The sequence below is a fragment of the Hyaena hyaena genome, unplaced genomic scaffold, assembly GCF_003009895.1.
Source record: "Hyaena hyaena isolate Hyena2069 unplaced genomic scaffold, ASM300989v1 scaffold_143, whole genome shotgun sequence".
In the NCBI taxonomy this organism is placed as follows: Eukaryota; Metazoa; Chordata; class Mammalia; order Carnivora; family Hyaenidae; genus Hyaena; species Hyaena hyaena.
In genome coordinates, this window is record NW_024080775.1 from 68,312 (window position 1) to 91,856 (window position 23,545).

Consider the following 23,545-nt stretch of genomic DNA (forward strand, 5'->3'; position numbering starts at 1 on the left):
GAATCCTGACTTGGGCCTGGGAGAGGGAGGTGGGGGATTGAAAGCAGTGAAGCAGAGCGTTGATCTCATCCACTCAGAGACCTTTGGGGAGGCACATCTCCCACAGAACTCAAGGCCTGGTTGTTGGGATATTGAGGGGAAGGATGTTTGCTAAGGTAATGGCTGCAAAGGTAGGTCCAGCATTGTTAGAAGAGGCAACCATTTATTTGATCTAGGAAGTCAGGCCGGAAAATGTATTGCGGGAAAGATGGTAAAAAGTAATTCTAAACCTAACAGGAGTTTCAGTAGAAAAATGGCTCTAATTCAAGCAGTGTAATGTTAACATCAATGCACGTCTCATGGCTCAAGCCCCGCATACTGCTTTGGAAATAAAAGGAGATTGTGTAAAGAATTAGCAATACAAGGCATTTTTAAGTGCTTTATTGCAGAGGCCTGTGATACTCTGTGAAATCTATGCAGTCTTTTTCTTCCTGCTGTGCTTAATTTCAGAATCTGATGCTATTACCTATCCTTAGAGAGAAAAAAAATTACTCACTGTTAACTCTTAAAAACCGAGTTTAACGCTGCACTTGCTTTCAACATAATCTTTCTGACATTTCTCGGGAAGAGAGAAGTGGTGTATTTAGCCACAGAGGGTTTACCTTCAAGTTTCATATGTAGGATTGCTTTGAGGAGAGAGTATTAGAGTAAGAGAGCAAGTTGGAAATAAATGTCGAAAGCCTAAGTTTAGAAATGGCTCAAACAGCTTGAAGAACAAGGTCCCTGGGAGAGTTGGCATAGATTGTGTTTAGCCTGAATCCAGATCAGAAGCCAGAGAGGTAAATGTGTTACGAAGATCAGGCAGAAGAAGGCAGGACAGGAGTTAAGTCTTAACAGTATAGGTGGCTATCTTCTTGTGACATGAAGACATGCCCACCAACAATAAGTTCCCCGGCATGCCATCACTTTGCCCTTTCTTCTCTCTAGCTTGAAATAACAGTTGACGTTGATTGATAGTTTACTGTTGCCAGGCATTGTGCTGAGTTTTTTTTAAAAATTAATTTTTATTGATTTTTCCCAATACTTCTCTAATTTAGATACAAATGCTGTCCTATTATTCAGATTATGTTGGGTTTGCCCAAAAGTTAGCATAGCTGTTTAGTGGTGGAGGACTTGAACCCAGAGTGGTTGATTCCGAAGCATGGTCCTATGGTGATATAGGAAGGGCATTTTAAGTGATATTGAATCATTCCTCAAAATGATGCTTTTATTTTCCCCTTTCCTTATATACACACTTCCATCACTCAGGGTCAGTCTTTTTTTTTTTTTTTTTTAGCTCATTTCAGACCTATTGCGAAATTCCACAAACCAGCATCTCTCCTTACAGCTGTTCCGTTTACCACTGTCAGGTGCATCTTCCCAACATGCTGTTTAGATCATGTGGCCCCTTTCTCAAAAGTCGAAAATGCCTGAGTGCCAGATGGGACCCAAACTCTTAAGTGTGGTTTTTGGGGGCCTTACAATCTATCTCCAAGTCTTCTATCTTTATGGGTTCATATTTGAAACTTACCCTTTGAGAATAATTTGCTTCTGATCTGCATTCAAGCTGAACACAATTTCCCAGATGACTCCCCAACAGTCTGTAACATGTCAGCCTTATCAACTCTTCTCAGAGTGCTCACACCAGAGACCATGCCATTACATAAAAAGGCACTGCTCGTACCTGAACCCTGTGACTCAGACAATTCTTCCAGAGTTTCTTTTTCTAGCTACTTCAGAATGGCTCATCAATGGACTTTCCTTGGTTCTCAATCAACTTGTCTCTGTATTTCAGCTTTCTCTGTTTTGTCCCTTCATTTATTCAGCAACCAACAAACCTTTATTGAGCACCTACTATGAACACCATGTTAAATGTCAGTGATGTACGGAGGAGAAACACACCTTGTACTCAAGGATTTAAAGCCTATTAGAGACGATAAACTTTAACCAATGCCTGCATTTATGATTGCAAATTGTGGAACTCTATTTCACAGCAGTATTTAGAATCTATAGGAGAAGTATCTGATCTATTTAGGAGGGTCAGTCGGAGGAGGCTGCCGTGAGGAAGTCACATTTGAAGAACAGTTAATGAGGTAAAGAGGACAAGAGAAAAAACTCTTGAGACATTGGGAGTAGCATGTGCAAAGCTTTCTACAAGGGGAATGGATACGTTCTTAGAATTAGAAGGCCAGCATGGCTGGAACCAAGTGTCTGAGGAATGAGGCTCTAGAGGTAGTTTGGGATCATATCATTAAACCTGGTGGGCCATGTTAGAGAGTTGAGTCTTCATAATAAGGGTAATAAGAAACCCACTGGATAGTTTTAAACAAGAAACTAATAAAATTTGTGGCTATAGCATGTAGACCAAATTTAAGAGAGGCTAGAGTGGACGTGAGCAGCCGAATAAGGAGGCTGTTGCTGTTATTTATACAAGCAAAAGATGGTAGCTTGAAATTTGGACTCTTGTCTCCAAAAGATGGAGACTAGAGGAAGGATTTCAGGGGAAAAAAAAAAAAAAACATGGAAAGTTGCCCAGTTTCCGGTGCTTTGTTAATCCTACTTTCCAACCCCATTCCAGCAACCTAATGGGATATTCCCTCTGGTAATTACCCATTGTTTCCATGTTTCATAGGTTCAGAAAAGAGATGCTTAAGATTGTACCTCTCCCGGGATGTCTGCTGGCTGGATCTGTCCCTGCTATAACCCTTACATATTCAGGCAGAAAGATTTGATACGAAACATACAGTGCCTTCTGTCTACATCTTAGTATTTGCCTTCACGTTTCTATGTGTTCCTTTTGTATGTAACATTCCTTCACATACATTTTCTGAAATCCTACCCATATCTTAATTTCCAAATTAAATTTTACTTTTTCATAGTATCCATAGAATATACTGAACGAAGATCTCTGCTTCTGATCTTACATTATTTACATCTGTAACTAGTTTTATGACTTAATTATATATTGTACCATATTGTAAGCATGTTGTGAACATGTCTTATCCTTTGAGATATAATTGTGAGTTTGTGCTTTGGAACGTAGATGCTGTAGTTCATTATTATACCCTTATTTTGGATTATCATTTACTTTTTCGAGCTGGGCAATTTACTTAACCTCTCTCAGTCTGTGATCCCTCATCTGCAGAATGGGGATAATTACATCAGTGAGCAGTTGTGAGGAATCAATGAGAGAATGGATACAAAGTACCGAAAACAATCCTTGGCACATAATGAGCTCTACCATATGATGACATTTTATGGTTATAAATGTTATCCTTTGAAATCAGAAACCTGTATCTTGTTACTGCTTTTGTCTAGTTGGAGCTCAGTAAATATTTATTGAATTCAGATTTGAATTTAAATTTAAGTATCATTTTTGCCAGGGGATACAAATATAAATAAATGTTGGTTCTTGTCTGCAGGAATGTTGATTTGATAGGGGAGCTAGTAACATACATCGGTAATTATGTATCAGTGTGATAGGTGTAGTGATGGAGAATTTTGAGAGCACAGCAGACAGGTTGTGGAAGGTGTACTAAGCAAATTGATGTTATGAGTTGAGTATTTTATTAAGCAATTAAATACATATTAAAATACCGTATGTACGTTATATAAATTCGAAGTTCAAGAATAAAATATCACTCCTGTCTTACTAATGATCATGCCTACACATTGCCACTACTTTCAACTCTGTATTTCTAAGTAAATGTTTACTCCTTATTTTTCTTATTTTTTAAAAGTTATTTAACAATCTATTTCCTACCATTTGGCTTCCTCTACCTCACCCTCCTAAAACCACACATATTCCTTTTCCCTTTCTTCCAATATAATTTCATTCTTTTTTTGTGTGTATATAGAGGGGTTAAATCAGTTCAGTAAACACAGTCACTTTGACTATGTAAATGTTGTTTATCTCTGAGAATATCATGATTTTATTACTTTTACATTTTATACAACTTCTTTGGTTTTCTTGGAGTTAATAATGACATATATTCAAACCTGACGCTCTACTAGGATTGCTCAGTGTTTACTGGGCATTCCTAAAATGGATGGGTGGCATGTCCGGGGTGGGCCTTCAGGGCAGTCAGCTCTGGTGGGAAGGACCATTTTATTATTACATAATTTAGAATTGTTGGAGCCAGATGATAATAAAAAACCCACTACCTTTTACTTATATTATGCTTCTTAACACTTCTGCAGACATTGTACCCCTGTGTTGCCTGTACTTGGGCACACTGCTCCCAGAAACCTGCCCTTAGTAAGGCTCTGAGTTCAGCTAAGTAGGGCAGAGAGTGGTGCTCTGTTAAGGGAGAAGGGTATTCCAACCAGGCAGTGCAACATAAATGAAAAGGCAAGGAGGTGAGATGTGGCATGCTGTTTTTGTGAAATTACAGATTGTTTGGTGTCAGTAGAGCATGATGGGGACCAGCTGAGATGAGGCTGGGATTGTTGACAGTGGTCAGATCAGGGAGATCTTTTTAACGTAGACCCCTATTCACAAGATTCTGTCTGGTAGGCCATGGGGAACCTTACAGTGTTGAGTAATGTGGCCTGCTTTGCTTGTGAATGAACTAATGATGTGTTAGCCAAAAAATGGAAATATGGCTTCTTAAGTCAGCAGTTAGAATGGGTTCTTTGCATATTTAATGACATATTAACACTTTGGGGTGTCTCATCAGTAAAATTTTAGAGTGCACAATTCTACAGAATGTGTGTGTGTGTGTGTGCGCGCACACATATTCATGATTTGTGTACATGTGTTGTACTTTAGCTAATTTCAGGGCACAGTAAACCCTTAGAGCAAGGTTCTGCTTAATGACAATAGAAGTAACAGTGGTAGTACATCAGAGCTTCCTGGACACCAACTCTGACATGTAGATTTGTGTGCACTGGGTTTACTGCAAGGGCTTTTGGGAATAACACCTGTGAGAGGCTGAGAGAGAAGCCAGATGGGGCCAAGGAGAGGTTGAGTGTGCCACACCTGAGGCTACAGCTAATCTATGGGGAGCTCTGGAACTGGATGGCTTCTTAGAGATGTCCTGACCTGAGGCAAGGCCAGGCCTCTGTAACTTCACGTTGGTGTTGCATGTGGGCCATCCTTGGGGAGGAGGTGGAATTTTGGATGAGGGCAGTTCTTAAGGAAGGGAGCCTTCAGTAGCCAACACTCTTGGCAGCTGGCAAATGAGGGCCACCAGGTAGCATACCACAGCATCCACTACACACAGCCTTCCGGATAATTTCTCTCTATTCTTTAAATTAATTTTTTAATATTTATTTATTTATTTTTGAGAGAGAGAGAGAGAGCCAATATCCAAAACAGGTTCTGATCTGAGAGCAGAGAGCCCGATACAGGGCTCGAACTCATGAACTGTGATACCATGACCTAAGCCAAATTGGAGGCTTAACCGATGAGAGCCACCTGAGTGCCCCTCTATTTTTTTTTTTTTTAATTCTTATAGGTTTTCCTTGAAATGTGGCTCACAAAGAGCTAGCAGTGGTCTAAGAGATACACTTTTGCCATTTTCCCACGTTCATTTATATTTACATTATTAGTATTACTTGGAAATCCTAGATTACTGTTTTGTAGGAAGCCTTTTTAAAACACTTGTCCATGTTATGAGGGTTAATTTAGCTAAAACTTAGACAATGTCATCCATAATCCATTTCCTAAAGCATACAAAACATGTGTGACAAATGATGAAAGAAAAGAGAGAGAATGGCATTAGCATAAACTTCTGTTGTGAAATGAGGGCCCCTGTGGTAATCTGTTAATAGTTAGATTAAAAAATAAAACCGTTCAGAAAACAGTATGACATTTCCTCAAAATATTAGAAATAGAATTACCATATGATCTGGTAATTCTGCTATTGGTTGTTTACCCAAGGAAAACAAAAACGCTAATTTGGAAAAATGTTTGCACCGCTATGTTTATTTCAGCATTATTTACAACAGCCAAGATATGGAAGCCACCCAAGTGTCCATCAGCTGATGAATAAAGAAAATGTAGTATATGTACACAATGGAATATTACTCAGCCGTAACATAGAATGAGGTACTGCCTTTTATGACAGCTTGTATGGACCTAGAGGGTAGTATGCTAAGTAAAATAGTCACACAAGGAAAGACAAATACCTATGATTTCACTTATATTTGGTTTCTAAAAAACAAAACACACAAACAAACGAACAAACAAAAAGCAAAAACAGACCCATAAATGCAGAGAACAAACTGATGGTTGTCAGAGGGGTAAGTGAAGAGAGGATAGGCAGAATGGGTGACAGGAAAAAATAAATAAAGTAATTCCAGCTTTGGATAAAATATCTTAATGGAATGAGGCCAGGGGAACATTTTAATTGGAAGTAGGGCAGCTGACTGGATGTAGACATGTGACGGGGGTAATGGTGTCTCCATGCATTGGTAAGAGAGGAGGAATTCTGGCTCAGGATGTGGACAAGAATGTAGGCCTAGGTTTTCCAGATTCCCAGAGGGGCATCAAATTCACTGCTCTCCTAATTTTTCAGGATCCTGTAGGTACACCATCAGTAAAAAGATTATTATTTTACTAGTGGCAAACAAAAATAAAAATTAAAAGGAATGAGATAAAGAGGGAAAAAGAATATCTATAGAACAAGTAATGTAAATAGAAGTCATAATATGTTTTCTAGCATGCCAGTAGATTGTTACTATTTTTTGCCTCCACCTTGAAGACTTCTGAGATAGATTTCTAGAGCATGAGTTATATATTAAATAGGGAAAAATTGTACTGGAGACAAATTTTGACAGTTTTTTGAGTTTGACCCATGTAACTACTTAAATGAGATCATACGAACTCCCAAGTATTAAAAATAAATAACGTTTTAGAATACAGTCATGATGCTTTAAAATATTTTAAAAATCATGGAGGGAGTGTGTGTCTGTTTGCATGTATGTGTCTGTGTGTGCTAACCAGGGTCATAATGACTTAGTGTTTCCTCCTTTTAACGATTCCTCATAATTAACTAAAAGGTTGGGGCCACACTGACACCATTACCCCTGTGTATATCTGGCTGTAATTTATGAGCCATATCCTGCCTTGTTTTCCAGAATGCTTTTACTTATTTTTTTCTGATTCATAAACTTATAAGTCAGTTACATACAATAATAAAAAAGATACCTTTATTTATACTATGCCATCTCAACAATGAAAGGACAAACCTTTCTTAAGTATAGTGAATTCCTTCATGTCTCTTGGAATTTTAAATGTTTGTAAGAATTTTTCTGGCAAAACTCATCATGGCCTAAAAGAATTATCCCAATTTGATCTTGTGCCTGAACTTCAGATAGCTTAGCTTCCTTATTAATATCTTTTATTTTGTTAATACAAATTCATTTTGGTTGTGTTCTCATTTTTATACTTAACAGTGTGCTTGAAAGATATTGGTTGCTTTGGATTTCTTGAAGGAAGGGGATAAGTACATTTCAGGTAGCATTATTACTTTCATTATAGATAAAATTAAATGGTAGCCAGATTTGGAACTAGTATATAGAAGTCTTAATAATGATATGGTAATTATGGGTAGATTCCTAAGGAAACCTAGCTACATAATCTTAAATATTGTTCATAAATTAAAAGGCAGAAACTTCCGTGTGATAGAGAGTGCTTTTTAAAAAAAATAATTAAAAAATTAAGATTTTTTAAATATACACACAAATGATCTTTCCATTATTAGGTAGAGGACATATATTATCTTGAAGTACTGTGCCTTGAAATTTTCAGGTGATTACATCTATACTTGTTTTTATTCTCTGAACAACTATTTGCATATTGATTTTAATAATCTGAAATGAACTATGTTGTGCTTGTGACTAGTATTCACTCATTTAAAATCTTCTTATTGCAAGTCTGTTCTTTGTCACATGTGAGAAATGTCTCGTAATAGGGGTACAGTGGTAAGCAAAAGAGATTTGGTCCCTGATCTTCTGGAGCTTCCAGTCTAGTGAGAAAGATGGAGGTTAATTATCTGACTGTGTCAACAAATAGATTAAAGTTTTCTTCTTCATTGTAATTATGACTGGTAGCTCGACTGTTAATTTAAAAAAAATCACATACGTGTAGAATACTAAATAAATGATATGTACTTTAAATATTTTATGATTTTAAAAATAATGTGCTTTATCAATGGAACCTTGTTTATCAGTTTGCCAATTAATTGATGTGTAGTCAAGGCTTTTTGTGGGGCCCCTGAGTGATGATCTGTGTTGTCTTCTTGGGTAAGTTACATCCATAATATATATTCTATGGCTTTTTTAAAAATTTACTAAAAGTGGCAGAAAAGCTTAAAGGCATTTGACAAGGAATTTAAGTGCAGAATTTGCGTAGATTTTTTTTGAGTTTTATCCCAATTTTATGAAGTAAAGAGAACTGTAGTGGTTATTAAAAACAATTTGCCTTTATTTTTTCCAAGACATTTAATCTAGTACCACTAAAAACACTTTTGCTGTCATATTTTATTAGTTATGTGATGATTAATGAATTTACCCAATAAGGAGTAGAAATGGCATAAATGGACTTGGGATTAAGCAGGCAGTTAAAGTAGTCTGAGTATATGTGTGTGGGTATTGAGGGTAGCCTTTTTGCCATTAGGGTGCTATGGCCAATAGTGTGTTTCACAGAGGGAATTCCGCTCACCCATGATTCTAGTTACTTGGTGAATGTAGGTTGACTAAGAGTTGTACTATGGTGTTAGTGATAACTACTGTGGAGTGCATTATGGCAGAAGAGTATAAGAAATTATAAAGGGGTTATAGAGTAGCTTGATTTATCCTGGAAGTCTTAGAAGGCTAACCGGAGGAAGAGACATTTTGGCTGGGATAGGAAGAGAGGGAAGGGGAAGTAACTAGGTGGGGAAGGTGTGGGTGAATATGGAATAGAGAACAGCATGTGCAAAGCTCTGAGGCAGGCTACTGCTTGGAAAATCGAGGGACTAAAGGGGACCAGAGTGTCTGGTGCACAGAAGAGAAGGGCAAATTTTCAAAGAATGAGACTGAAGGAGGCAGGAGCTGTCTTGAGTAGGGTCTTGTAGTTGCTGCTAAGGATCTGGAGTTTTTATCAAAAGAGCAAGGGCAAGAGATTAAAGGATTTAGATTTGCATTTTAAAAAGATCATTCTGGCTGCTGTTTGGAGAATGAAGTGGAAGGGGCATCAGTTGTGTAATGATTAGGTAGTCTAAATAAGAAATGTCCCTGTCCCCCAGACTATTCATTCTACCATTTTTGAGTTCCTTATCCTGCCAATAGCTAACGTGCTTGGAATATCTGAGGAATAACCGAACCTAAATTTATCACAGGTGTACATCTTTTCAATACCCAGGAAGACCTGGACCTGTATTTTCTATAGTGCACTTTGCTTACCATCTCCTCCTTTAATATTTGTATTTATATTCATGATTTCTTGCACAACATATTTTCAAGACAATAGCAAAAAAGGAAAAGTTCATCTTTTAAGCTTGTACCATGCTATTGACTTTCTTTGAAAGGACAACAACTGTGTTTATTTTATCACTATCGGTCTAAAAATTAACCCTGAAACATCATTCTCTACTTCTAAACTATGTGTAACAAAGAAATGCTTTATCGCAACTTCATCAATAATTCAAATGCAACTTAAAAGAAAGTAGGGCAGCATACGAAAAAAAAAACCCACACTTGTTCCATAATTGAGTCAATTAAATAGTATTGAGTCCCATTGTCATATTTATATTGATGAAACAACTTTTATAACTACAAAGAGTCTAATAAGTAAGACCTCAGAATTATGAGGCAATGCCATAGACATTTCTGCATTTTTCTTTTGTAAAATATAAATAGCAAAAGCAACCTTTACCAGCGTGCAATAATGAAGGCACAATTTTTGAAACGTACTCTTATTGGGATTTAGTAGTTTTCAAGTCTGTGCAGTAATAGCCCAAGCTATTTTGGAACTGTGCATACATTACTGTTCTGGTGCAGCATGATACAATAATGTGTGAAAAAGTATACGATCGCACCTTGTTTAAATTTGCAGTTTTTGTGCATAATCCCACAGTGAGCTCTTGTTAGATTTTGACTGTATATTGGAGAGAAAAAACTTTATAGAAGCCTACAGATTGGAGTTGCATGTAAATATCTGACTATGGAAATACAGTTTTTTTTTTCTTTTTTGCAAGATCAAGAGTTAAGTTTATATTGTATACAATACTTTGCAAATCAACGTATGGTTCATTTTATCCAGAGGAAGCTTTAGAATGTACATCTATGACCATCTAAATGAAAGTGCATATCTGCTTATTTCATATATGCAGAGTTATGAGTGAAAAGTACCAAGTTTGATTTTTAAAAACAACAATTGTGCTATCATTTATGCATTCACATTAATGTTGTTTTCCAAGATTGCCACCCAGAGAAGCAAAACCCTGATTCCGATGATGCCCTTGTTCAAAACGTTTTGGAAAACTTCCTCCCAGAATTGTCTTTTGAATCATTTGCAAGCCTGACTAAAACATCCATCTCATTACTTTCTATTCGTATTTTATACCGAGATTCATCATCTTTTTTTTTTTTTTATTCACCAGAGTTGGCTATAAATGTCTCCCTGAAATGATGAAAACGGCTAAAATTGACTTTCAAATTATGAAATTTGTCACCATTGAGGATATTTAGAAGTGTGTGCGCGCGTGTGTGTTTCAGACTTGGAAAGCACTTTCAGAAGGTGGTAGGAATACTGTGACTGATGGCTGATGTGTAGGGTGAGGGTGTCGTGTTCTAAGGGGACCACTGAAGGGAAAGCATGTGGATGACATGGTTTGTTTGTATGAAAACCAGTCACATGACTTTTTAATGACACAGTATATTAGCTTTTACACTGTATACAGAGAAAAATGCAAATATGTCTTTTGGAATGCAGGGCCAAAATACTTTACACAATTAGTAGCAGATTTTATTATTAAGACAATTAAAGGATTAAGCAGCTACAGTGCTAATCCTATGTTGGCAGATTCTTCAGATAATGGTCCTTACATGGGAATGTCTCTATATAATTTTATTTAAATACTACCATTCACTGTCTTATCTATAAATATATGTATTTTCACTAGCATCTTACGTAAGTCATACTTATTTTCATGCCATTTGGAGGTACTATTTGGTAGCATTTGAGATTTTCATTTTAGTTGACCTCTTCACATAAGTAATTGACTCAGTTTTTAAAACGATTAGTGCCCGTTTTCTTAGCCATCAGGAAAGAACCTGGTTACATGTGTTTGAAATGTAACATAATTGAATTCCAAATATTTTCTTAATTTAAGAAATCTGTGCCCATTCATTACCACTCACACAATGTTATGTGTTGAGTGATTTGTGAATAAAATAAAAACAAAGCAGTAATGTACATATCCAAAACATTCACCATTTACCCCAATTTGAACATATTTTTTTTAAAAAAAATAATGTTTATTTTATTTTTGAGAGGGAGAGAGAAAGAGAGAGTGTGCAAGCAAGTGGGGGAGGGGCGGAGAGAGAGGTGGAGACACAGAATCGGAAGCAGGCTCCAGGCTCTTAGGTATCAGCACAGAGCCCAACATGGGGCTTGAACTCAGGAACAGTGAGATCATGACCTGAGCCGAAGCCAGAGGCTTACCTTAACCCACTGAGCCACCCAGAAGCCCCTGGACATCTTTATTATGTTCTTTCTTAAATAGGTAGGAAATGAAAGACATAATTGCCAGAGAGACTCAGTTGAGTAGTTTTTATTTTCTGAGTATTAGCATTGGAATTAGTGCTGTTCAATAGGAGAGAAAACAATTCAAATAAATTCTTCTGTGATCAGTTTTTGTGATACGGTATGTACCCTGTAGCTCCTGATTTCTAGCTTTGGTCATTAACAATAGGGATCAAATGCCTGTATTTCAAGAATATCATCTGTTGCTCTTCGAAAATTGATAGATTTAAGTGCAAAGCAATGTTCAAATATGGTCTCGTGCACTTTTGTGCTAGTTTCCAGTGTAGGTAACTCACCTCTTGGAGACAATAAAGTCTTCTTGTTTAACATGGCATGTAAGTTTTGTAGACTAATTTGTGTTATACTAATTCTTTTATCCTGGCTAACTAACTGTGTTAACATTTTTTTTTCTGATTTCGTAGTACTACATGGGTTTCCTTTTCCTGAATCCCTTCACCCTCGACTGTTCTAAAAATTTTAAAGCACAGAGTTTATGCAGGAATTGTTCTAGGCTAATAGTTACTTCCTTCTTATTAAATATCTTAGACTGTATTAATGAAATTGGGTGGTGTTTTGTTTTTGCAAGAAAGCTAGTTTAGCTAAAAGGAGGAGCAGTTTTGAGGTACTAAATCAAACTGAATGAATTGTGCTGTATCTATACCTTTAGTTCTTTGATTATTTTACCTATGAATTGTCATGGATTTTTCACAACAAATGTGAAATGTGTTTTTGAAGTTCCATTGAAGGAAAGTATAATACTGTATTAATGTTCATCTGCAATATAATTATTCACTAACAATTTAAAAAATCTGTAATAGATTAGAAAATGAAGCCCAAGTAGCTTTTTTTTTCCCCCATTAAGAAAAGTAGATTCAGAAAGCTTGTATTATTAATGTATCATGGTAGTGCTTACCAAAAGTTAGGAGTTTTATTCTTGTAGGAGTTAGGCTAGTAAGTAATGTTTATATAATCCTGATAAACATTTCTCCATGACCGAGTTTTGAGTGGAAAACTTTGTTTCCTAAAAGGCTACATGTGGAAAGAAAAGAAAAAGAAAAATAGAGCCTCTCCTCTGATTGTGTGTGTGTGTGTGTGTGTGTGTGTGTGTGTGTTTAGATCCAGCTTAATACCAACTAATGCCAACATCTGGCAAAGAGATGGAGATCTGGGAATTTGTTGCTTGAAATCCTGGGACAAAGTGTTCTGATCTGAGCAGCAAACATAGCTGTGGACTTGAACTGGAATCTTCAGGGGCAGAAACGTCTTAAGTGTCTGGAAAATTGGCCTGTTGAGTCACCATGAAGGCACTAAAACAAAACTAATTTTAAGCAGGTCAAAGTTCAGTGATTCCCTCTGGAATTCAAACTTTTTTTAAGAGTCTCATGTTTAAGTGAAAAGGGTCAAAGTTGATGCACTGTTACAATGTTTTGAATGCTTTCCCTTAAGAACAGCCACCCAAGCTGGGATTAGCATGAGGAACTGCAAGGCTGGCACTTCAGCGTCTGGGTTAAAAATATTTTAAAGCAGTAAATGCAGTCAGTACAGAGAGATCCCTGGGAGCCTTTCTATTCAAAAATGTGTGAGCTCAGGGCAGCGACTGCAATGTAATTTAGGGCAGTGTATGCTTCATAGCTTTGGAGAATATTGCTTCCCACTAATGTTCCATCAGAGGATGGTAGGATAGTAGTAATTTTAGAAGGTGGTATTCCTGTTTGTCTTACATCGAAAACTTCAGAATAAATAAAAGGACATATCAACTGAGCAAGAAATGTAACTATGGAAAAGTACCAATGAATCTAAATTTGAACTGAACAGATAAAAAATCAGCATGGGTGTAGGAATATTTTTAAGGAGGAGGCTGCAGCAAAAGCGACTTCCCAGGGAATGGACCGCCCAGGTAAGTACGGTGTGTGACGCGTAGCCTGCAGAAACTTTCAAGAAAGTGCCTTGTCAACAGCAAGGTGCTTTAACTATGACCAGAGGTAAATGCTCTTGGATATTTGAATGGAGGAATTATTTTAGAAAATGGAAACATAGGAGATTTAATTTCAGGAGCTGAAATTCATGATATGAAATTCAATGATACCTAGAGATTGTGAGGATGCCAAGCAATTAGCTAGTAGGAATTCCATGAATGAGACTGTATTGGGAGCCTACGATGGCCTCACTCTGAAGCGAGGGACTCCAGGACTTTTGCTGTTAAAGTGTTATATACCGCAGCTTATTGCGATTGCCTAGGCTTTTTCTGAGACTGAAGCTCTTGTTGCTGACTTGAATGAGACCTAAACAACATTCTTAGACATTAAAGAGAACTTATTATTTTATGGGTTGTGTCTAGGAAAGGGGAGAAGAACATTTACTCTGCCTTCAAATTTAGCAACTCAGCTAAAGCTGTGGTGCAGCTATGAAATTTGGCTGGTGTCCACAGTCTACTGAACTCCTTATAAAACTTTGGTTGTTCTTAATAGCTGTTTTTTTCTCCATGATACCAGTTGCAGAATCATTCTGTTGCTCTTCGACATAAACTTATGACACTCACTATAAAGAAGCTTTAATTATTCAGTTATTTATTCAGTAAATATCAGTTATTCCAATTTGAGGAATTACATTTTGCATTGTGTTTACTGTGTCTCGAGAGATATGAACTCAGTCATGTCTGTTTATTTTAATGAGATAAGCCAGGCACATGTGATAATTTTTACCAGAACACAGAATAAAAATGCATGTGGAAGAAGGGGAAGCCAAGTTATTATCGTATGACATCATGACTCTTGTAGAAATTTTAATCGGCAAGTGAACCTAGGTGGACTGAAAGATGAGAAATGTCTTTGTATGTTCGGTGTGTTTCCTTCAGGTTACATACAGGTTCATAGAAAGCAGTCTTCGACTGGATTCTTGAATTCATTTGTGTTTATATTTATTAACATTGTGAATGCTGCTTATTTTAATGTAGTGATGAAGAAAGAAGAATAAGAGAGAATCAAATGTTACAGAGATTAAATTAGAAAAGGTACAATGAATGCCACGTTTCCAAAAACTTGGCGTTAGGATTAAGATGCCGGGATAGTTTTAGGGTCAGTTCTTAGATTTCTTTGAATCTCAGTTGTGGACCAGAAACTGAAATTTTTGGGTAAGGAATTTCAAAAACAAAATTTATTTACCATCTGGGCTATATGAAGAAATAGAAGCGCCAGGGTATTCAGTTTTCCAATTTATTATCTCAACCGGACTAGTTACTAGTTTTATCACAAGCGACCTTTAAAAAAATAGCCGTAGCTCTGAACTTTTGCCCCCTTGCACGTCTTTGCAAGGAGAGCTTTCGAAGAGAAGAGTCTTAAATCTGTCTGATAGTAAAATATCCTGAGCCGTTTTCGTTTGCCTGCATCTCTAGGCTCTGTCAGCTGTAAAACTTGTGCTAGCCGACTGCTGGCTCCACACGCTGTGCTGATCCTTTTGTTTAACTGGTGTTTCTGGTAGCTTCCCCCACTTAAGCTAGCTATCAGAATCCTATAGGTCAACCGGATAGTTTGCCTTATCACAAGCTCACCTGAAACATCTTTTGAGGTAGGGCCTGTGATTTCATGACAAATAGTCACCTCAGTGGGGTGCTGCGGAGCTCACCTCTATCTTCCAAGGGTTAACAGTAACCTATAATAATAATTTGGTGACACAAAACGCTTCTTTTTATGCATTACCTATTTCCAGAGGCCTAATTTAGGTTGGTATCAAAATGGATATCACAAACAGTGCAGCTTCCTGCTGCGAAGCAAAGTGCTACTGAGAGACTTTCTGCTATCCTTCTGGCGGCATCTGGGAGGGGTGAAGAGACACTGGGGGAGTGAAGCAATTGTCAGTGGCTTATAGAGGAGCTGGGACAAGCTCTGGTGGAGACTGGTTTTCAAAAGCAGACTAGCTTTAAGGAATGGTTCGATCAGGAACAGCATTTTGTTCCGTTGCACTTGCTACGACGCAAATTTTAGAACAGGGGAAACAGCACAAGTGGTCACAACAGATACCTTATTTTTCTGTATGATTTTCATACTTCATGCTCTAGTAACAGTGACAGCGCGTACCCAGGTGTAAATACAAACATAATAAGATAGTGCTGGGGAAGTTTTAAACTTGAAGAGTCCGTTGAGAGTCTTAATTCCTCATCACAGAATCCCTGGTTGTGCTAGCCTGGGTCCTATCGGAAGAGCAAGCAAAGTTAATCTCTCAGTGTGTCCCGTCTTTAACCGTTTTTAAATCACCCAGTATCTACCCCAGACATGCAAGCCTCCTTCATTGTGCTAGTTCCTTTCAAAAGAAAGCAAACATAAACGTATCATACTTTTTTTTTTCATTTTCTTTTATCTGTCTTTTCTTTCTTTCTTTCTTTTTTTTTTTTTTTTTAACTCAACTATACCCAGGAGTATTTGTACTTTAAATAGAATTGTATGAAGGGTTGTTTTTCATAAACATTTACTAGACTCAGAATTTCTGGCTCTTCTGGTAGTTAAGGATGGGAAAATATAGCAATATGGTTTCGCAGAAGGGGTCTTCCAGGAGCCCTCACTTCATACCATATATGCTAAATTACTATTAGAACCAGGCCCCGGAGCTGATTTGAGCCCAAATATGGACTGGTGAGTGACCTGCATTTAACAATTCAGTGATGGAGGAATTCCTGTATTTCCACACTTTAGGTTCTATGGCAGGTTCCCATTTCCACCTTTGTCCTGACTCTGCCTGGTTCTTGTACCTGGTGAGGGGATGGGAAAACCCCAGGGAGCCGGGCAATCAGTCAAGAGCTCCATCCCCAGAACTTTAACTCCTGCCTTTTGCTCTTGCGTGTCTTCAGAGAGTGCAGGGTTTTTCTTGGCCTGCTGCTTCCCCAAGTGGCCAGCCCTCGCCTCTCCGCCTCTCCACGGTTCTCTGGGGATGTGTTCCCAGAGAGCCCATTCCCCACCCGCCCCTGGAGACACTGCGAAGGAGCAGCTGTCCTTGCCTCCCACTCCAAGGAAGGCTGGGGTGCACAGGCTTCTGTCACATCCTTAATTTGTGCATCTCCAGCACAGCTTGCTCAGCTCAGCATTTTTGGCTCAGTGAACACGTTGAGCATGTTCATATAGGTGTTCATCTTGGGGCACACCCATCTAGGGATAATAGCCATGATTTCTCTTTTCAAGGACTCAATTGGTAAGAGTAGTTAATGGCCATGGGGGGAAAAAATCAAGGATTTTTTTTTTTAGTGTGCTGCAAGTGACATGCTCATGGCATTCTTTTTGATTCTTTAAAAAGCTGTGCAAAAACTAGAATTTTAAGGAATTTCTACCATAAAGACTGCTTTCAGATGCCTTATATCTGTTTCCTGATTTAATTGGCTATAATGCATTTTGTAAGTATTACTCATTCAAAGCAGGAAGACTTTCTACCACCGCAGTTAAAGAGTTTGGTCACTTTTTCTTAGGGATTGCTTAGATCTTCCTTGTAATAGCAGCTCCCTGAAGAAAACCAGAGAAAATAACATCAAACCTGCAACTGCAGCTTTTGTCCCATTTAAATTGCAATAGATAATTTTGAAAAACTGTAAGTGGGGCGATGATGTAAGATAGACTTTTAGTTCTCCTTTCAAAGTTTCTTCTAATTTTTGTGCTTATTTCAAAAGCTTTACCTAGAATGACAATGCATTCATGTTGTTTAATGTCCTTTGTTTTCATGGTATTGTTTTTTACGATGACTGGTGGATAGAAATGTGCCAGGGCCATGCTTTGGGATCTGAGCCTCCTTTGGACCCCATAGGATGTCAATGGACTCATTAGGATTTAGCCAAGTTTTATGCATTATTCATAATATACATTCACAGCGTGCACACTAACGACTGTCTCCTGTGTCTGCTTAGTCAGAACCATTTGCATGCTGTATTATGGAACCATAATACAGAATGCATTTAGCCACATTTTCTGTATTATCCTTAATACATATTGTCATCATATTCTGTTATGGGGTATGTGGTGAATGTGTTTAAACAATAGCATGCACTTGTGCATTATGATTCCATAAAAACAAATGTATAATAAAAGTCTTGATGGAAGTAATTATTGCATATGTGCAATAATAGTTTCTAAAAAAGCCTTCATATTATTTCTAGTTTGCTTTTATTGTTTGATTATCCAGTTATTTGTTTTATGTCATTTTATGCCTGCTGGACTGATGTCCTAAAATTTTTAATTTTGAAAGGAACATACCTTCTTTATCCCTCTCATATCTTACCTCATTAGTTTCCCTAAATGAGTATTTAAAAATATAATATTTAAAAGAGACTCGATGATTAGGAAAAGCATGTTTCCTAACTACCAATTAAAGATCTGTAGGGTATTTGTTATAAAGAGCCTGTGCTCCATGTAGCAGCAAGAACGGTGTTATATATGTGAGAAATTAACATCAAACTATTAACATCAAATTGTGTTCCATATCCAGGATCAAGAGGTCCTGGGTTCTAAAGTCAACACTGACTCTAATACATTTAAGGGGCTGGCACTTTATCTTTTTAACTTGGACATCTTGCTTGCAAAGTGAAAATGACTACTGTTTAATTGCAATAAGTATCAGATTCATTATATCTTTTTTTAATGTTAATTTGGAATAGAAAGAAAAAAAAAACCCTAGAAACACATCTGTGTGTCACAGGCATAAAAAAAAAAAAGAATTTATTTAAAACTTTAAATGATAATTTATTGAAAAGTTATTTTATGATGGAAATCCTAAGTGCAGAGTATAGTAAAAGGAGTCAAATTAAAATTGAAATTGTTAAGTCCTTTGCAAGCATTACTGGTGGTTTTTCAACAGTTCAAAGTCATCTGGTTTCTGGTTAGCTACTAGTAAACTCATCTTAGAATGTTTACTTTGAAAAGTCTATAATTCATTCTGTGTCCTCCAAATTAAGTGCTTTTACAAATGACCATGTTTTATTTCATTATGGAACTGTTTAGGAAGAGATTGGGAGTTAGAACATATAGAAGCATGGTCTTATGAAAATTTATCTGTTTTGCCGGATGTTATTGGTGAATTTATCTCAGATAAACAATCTCACTGAAAATTTGAAGTGTACCAGTGGTAATTTTGTAAGCCATCCCTCTCTGGTCTCTTCTTTTCAGCAAGTTTGATAGTATGCATCCAGATAAGATGGCTCCTTCAGTAGTGTCCATAGCCTATGGGAATCTCAAGGATATATAAACTTGATGCAACATCTGACTAATGCCTTTTCTGCCTACCTTAATATATTATTTTCTATTTCTCCACTGACTTTTACATAGTTGTTTGGGTCATATGTGCATGTTGAGAAGTTAATAGATTAGAATGTTCTGGTTCTAGTTATAGTTCCAAATATTATGGATTGAGTTACAGGTAGCCAGACCTCAAAATAAGACAGTGGAGGATATGCTATCCGCCCAAATCTAGATATTTTGCTTTCTGGAGTAGTGTGAGTTTGTCAGATGAAGAGAGATAAATTAAGTATTAAAGAGGTAGATAAAAGGGTGTACCCCCTTAAATGGATGTTTTTCTGTTATACAGAGAGGGTAAGGACCTCAGTGACAGAATTCTGTCCTAACAAGCTATATTGTTTCTACTTTCATTTGATATTTCCTCCCTAGGCTTACTTAACAAAGCTAATCACTTTGTCCAGCTTTTGTTGTCAGTTTAAAAAGTTTCTCAACCCCAAAAGTCCTCCTGTTAATTCTGCTTATCTTATTTTTCACATTTTTAAATACGCTCTTGGTCCTCAGTGTATATGTCTGGATGAAATAGATGCCTAAAAATGTTTTGTTTATATTCTTATTAAGATCCACTTTTGAATCAGAGGACTGGGAACTAATTCAGTTTTTTTTTTAAAACAAAAAGTGTGTATAAAGGAGGGGCACCTGAGTTAAGCATCTGGCTTCAGCTCAGGTCATGATCTTGCTGTCTGTGAGTTCGAGCCCCATGTCGAGCCTGCTTCGGATTCTTTGTCTCACTCTCTCTCTGCCCCTCCCCCGCTCATACTCTGTCTCTCTCTCTCTCTTAAAAGTGAGTGAACGTTAAAAAAATGTTCTTAAAGTTTGTATAAAAGAGTGTTGAACTAATTCAGCATAGTCACTTTCAAAGCTATATAATTCTCTCAATGATACTGCAATTGCTCAGAATCTTCAGGAGCACCTCCATTGGAGCTCTCATAGAGCCTGTAGCATATTCTTTTGATGATCCCAGTGGGCAAATTTTCTAACTTTGAAGAAAGGCTTTATATTTCAAGAGAGTAAAAACATATATTTGAGTCAAGTCTGGTGAATAAAAGAAGCAGGTAGTCAAAAGGGGAGTGGGTGTGGAGGCCAGAACAAATTGTGGCACTGAAGTAACAGATCTGTTGTCTTAGATCAGTTGTTAATTGGAGGATTAGAAAAGTGTTAAGCTCCAAAAGTGTCTTAAGCAATAGTAGCAACAGGGAGATGAATACATGGTTTCTTAAGTTAGGTTATTTGAAGGACCACACTTATTTGTCTGTAAAGGTTTAAAATAGATTTAAAATATGTTACATTAATTTATAAGTTATACTTTGCATATTCACAATATATTTCAAGGCTTTTTGTGTTTTGTATTTTACTAGACATACAAAATGGTGTCCATTTTTATCGATTGGTATGCCTGTTCTTTCCAAATTATGAAAAATGCAGTCTTTCTATTTTTAAACATTTATTTTTATTTCTTTATTTTGAGAGAGAGAACAAGCTAGGGTGGGGGTGGGGGCAGAGAGAGAGAGAGAGAGAGAGAGAGAGAGAGAATCCCAAGCAGGCTCTGCATTGTCAGCACAGAGCTCTAGGTGGGGCTCAGACTAATGAACTGTGAGATCATGACCTGAGCTGAAATCAAGTCAGATGCTGAACCAACTGAGCCACCCAGGAACCCCAGAAAAAATGCAGTCTTTCAAAACCATTAATTCTGAGCTAAGATAAGGTGTTCAGATGGAAAAAATCATATGCCTTTTTGGTTTTTCAGATTATAATTAAGAATTTCCAGGGTCTAAATATTTAAATGTAGATTTATTTTTTTTCTGCTTATTATTGGTCAGAGGTTTCCTCAATTTTCAAACAATAAAATTTATTTCAGGCAGTTTCTTTCTTAATTAATTAATTAATTTTTCTTTTTAAATTTACATCCAAGTTAGTTAGCATATAGTGCAATAATGATTTCAGGAGTAGATTCCAGTGATCCATCCCCTTTGTATAACACCCAGTGCTCATCCCAACAAGTATCTTCCTTAATGCCCTTGACCCATTTGGCCCATCCCCCCACCCATAACCCCCCCCCAGCAACCCTCAGTTTGTTCTCCTTGTTTGAGTCTCTTATGTTTTGTCCCCTTCCTTGTTTTTATATTATTTTTGCCTCCCTTCTCTTATGTTCATCAGTTTTGTATCTTAAATTCCTCCTATGAGTAAAGTCATATGATATTTTCTTTCTCTAACTAACTTCGCTTAGCATAATAACCTCTAGTTCCATCCAGGTAGCTGCAAATGGCAAGGTTTCATTCTTTTTGATTGCCAAGTAACACTCCATTGTGTGTGTGTGTGTGTGTGTGTGTATATATATATATATATATATATATATATATATATACCATATCTTCTTTATCCATTCATCTGTCGATGGACATTTGGGATCTTTTCATGCTTTGGCTATCATCAATAGCACTGCTATAAACATTGGAGTACCTGTACCCCTTTGAAACAGCATCTGTTTTAGGGAGTTTCTTCATCTGAGTTTATTTTATGGCTCTTCAAGATCATTTTAGGCACTTGCAGACTGTTGCAGCTGCTTGCAAATAGATCATTTCTGTAGATTAACAGTAAGGACCATACACAGTTATATATACACATAAAATTTCGTGACTAACGTATACAGTAACAGATTTTAAAAGACTTATCATTTTGTAGATTTATTTAATAATAAAGTGATTATTCACCAGATCGTTTCATTTTCATGTTGGAGGGATTTCAAATATCACCATGTTCAAATCCGTCACTTTGATACCCCCAAAGTTCCTTGGAATGCTCCACCACCAGGAATAATATTAGAAGGGTTGATATAAACTAAAATAGGTTCAACAAAGAATGTTGGATTAAGCAAAAATAGGTAAGCACTATTTTATTTTATTGAAGATAATTTGAAAACTTGAATTATTTAGGGAATCGCCATTTCTTGAGGAGGGTTAAGACATAGAACGGATTTTCCTAGTGAGGTGACTACTGTGGAAAACTTAAATTAATGTGTGTACTGAAAATAAGGTTTGAATTACTATGAATTAGCTATCAACTTGTTTCAATTTTAATTAAGTTTGATTTGGCTTTGTAAGTAATTTTGTTACCTCCGTAATAATGCCATGGGTTTACCATAGACAACTTTTTGTTTTAAAGTACAGTGGGATCCTAGCAGTTTTAATAGATTTTAACAGTTTTCTTTATCTCAATATTTACATGTAAATTTCAACTACATATTTTTGTTTTAAATTTTAAGACATCACTTTTTCAACTAGCAATAATCACACCTTGGATAAACCTCCTTAGCTACAATACTGCCACTGCACAAAGCTAAGACATCACTTTTTAGTCTAGCCTGCACAATTATATATTGCTATCACAGTCTCTAGTCCAGAGAAGAGATATATTTATTTAGCTAAGTTAGGAAGTTTATGCTTCCTCTGTTTCTACCTTTCTCTTTTTGTACTTCGTTTCTCCCTCCCTTCTGTTTTCCTTGTACTTTAAATTCCTACATTAGTTCTTATTACATAATGGATATTGAGTGGAGAAGGGCAATAAAGATGGCCATTCTAGGAAAGTTCTATGCATTTTTAAAAAAAAAATGAAATGTTTTTACTTATTTTTGAGAGAGAGGGAACATGAGAGGGGAGGGACAGAGAGAAAGGGGACACAGAATCTGAAGCAGGCTCCAGGCTCTGAGCAGTTAGCTTGGAGCCCAGTATGGAGCTTGAACTCATGAACTATGAGATCATGACCTGAGCCCAAGTCAGACGCTGAACTGAGGGAGCCACCCAGGCATCCCTCTGTATTCTTTTTATAAGACTACTCTTAGTTCTTAATGGCTTAAATATATGTGCCCATTACTCCTATCAAACACCCCACCGCTTTTTGTATTACTGCTTCAGAAGTAGCATAGCAGGGAAAGAATCTCAAGCCATCATCCGGGTTTTCTTGTCTTGGGCCACTTAATTTCTCTGAATTTCCCCTTCTTCACCTGTAACAATTGGGTTTACCTCACAGGATTTTTGTGAGAGTTAAAATGAGTCAGTTACATGGACACATTTTTCAACTGCAGCATTCAAATCGATGTCAGTGTTTCATTCCCTGCTTTGGTGACATGTGAAACAGCCATAGTGTAGCCAGATTCACATTTATTTGTGTTGGTGGGTTTATGATCTTTTTTTATATGCTGTATACCTTTTGATAAAGTTCAAACTTGATCGTCTTCAGCTGGAAAGGCACTAGTCCTGCAAGTTATAACCCCTGGGGGGAAAAATACAAGGTCTACTTTTGGGTTATAGCCATTTGGGTTGCTCCACAGGTTGGAATGAGGTTTCTGACGGTACCACTGAGTGTTGACAGTACGTCCTGTGACCTTTATACTTGAACTCTCCTCAGATTCTACTTCTTGTTTTCTTTTTCTTTTTCTTGACTAATGTAAATATAAATTTTAGTTCAGGCCTAGGGGATGATGTGTATATTTTCTTTTTGGTAATAGGTACGTGGTATATAAATTGAGTATTTA

The 23,545-nt window shown here is 37.0% G+C and overlaps 1 long non-coding RNA gene and 1 pseudogene across 1 annotated transcript in view; one reads left to right on the forward strand and one right to left on the reverse strand.

Moving 5' to 3' along the window:
- Nucleotides 1-23,545, forward strand: part of LOC120235986 — a 178,072-nt gene that overhangs the window by 10,832 nt on the left and 143,695 nt on the right. The gene's annotated exons all lie outside the window — the stretch shown is intronic.
- LOC120236016 lies at nt 22,233-22,352 on the reverse strand (annotated as a pseudogene).